We start from the raw sequence: 701 nt of genomic DNA, 5'->3' as shown, positions 1-701 counted from the left end.
GGCTGGTCTCAAACTCCTGAACTCAGGTGATCTGCCCTCCTTGGCCTCCCAAAGTGCTGCGATTACAGGCATGAGCCATCGGGCCTGGCTGCTATACCCTTTTTCTCTGAATGTTCATACCTCTTATTTGGTGTCCTTATTGCATTGGCCAGGATCCTCAGGACTATGTTAAACATTAGGGATAATGGTTGGCATCTTTGCCTTATTCCTTCTAATGAAATGCTTCTAAGGTTTCCCCACTAAATATGATGTTTCCTTTGGGTTTCTGGTATATAACCTTTGGTCAAAAGAAGGAGTTACTTTCTACTTCTAGTTTGCAACAACAGAAATGTTTATCACGAATAGATAATGATTGTATTTGAGGTTCAGCCAATTCAATTACAGAAGAAAAAGCAATTAGAGTCATAAGAATTGGAAAAGAAAGGGTAAAACTGTATTTGCAGATGATATAATTACATAACTGAAAAAATCAACAGAAAAAATAGGATATTTCTATAAATAGATAACTTAATAAAGTATCAATATATAAAAATAATATACAGAAATCAGTAACTTTTTTTTTTTTTTGAGAGGGAGTCATGCTCTGTCGCCCAGACTGGAGTGCAGTGGCGCAATCTCTGCTCACTGCAAGCTCTGCCTCTCGGGTTCACGCCATTCTCCTGCCTCAGCCTCCTGAGTAGCTAGGACTACAGGTGCCCATC

Source organism: Mandrillus leucophaeus, unplaced genomic scaffold (genome assembly GCF_000951045.1).
Source record: "Mandrillus leucophaeus isolate KB7577 unplaced genomic scaffold, Mleu.le_1.0 Scaffold125, whole genome shotgun sequence".
Classification (NCBI taxonomy): Eukaryota; Metazoa; Chordata; class Mammalia; order Primates; family Cercopithecidae; genus Mandrillus; species Mandrillus leucophaeus.
This window is presented reverse-complemented; position numbering follows the sequence as displayed.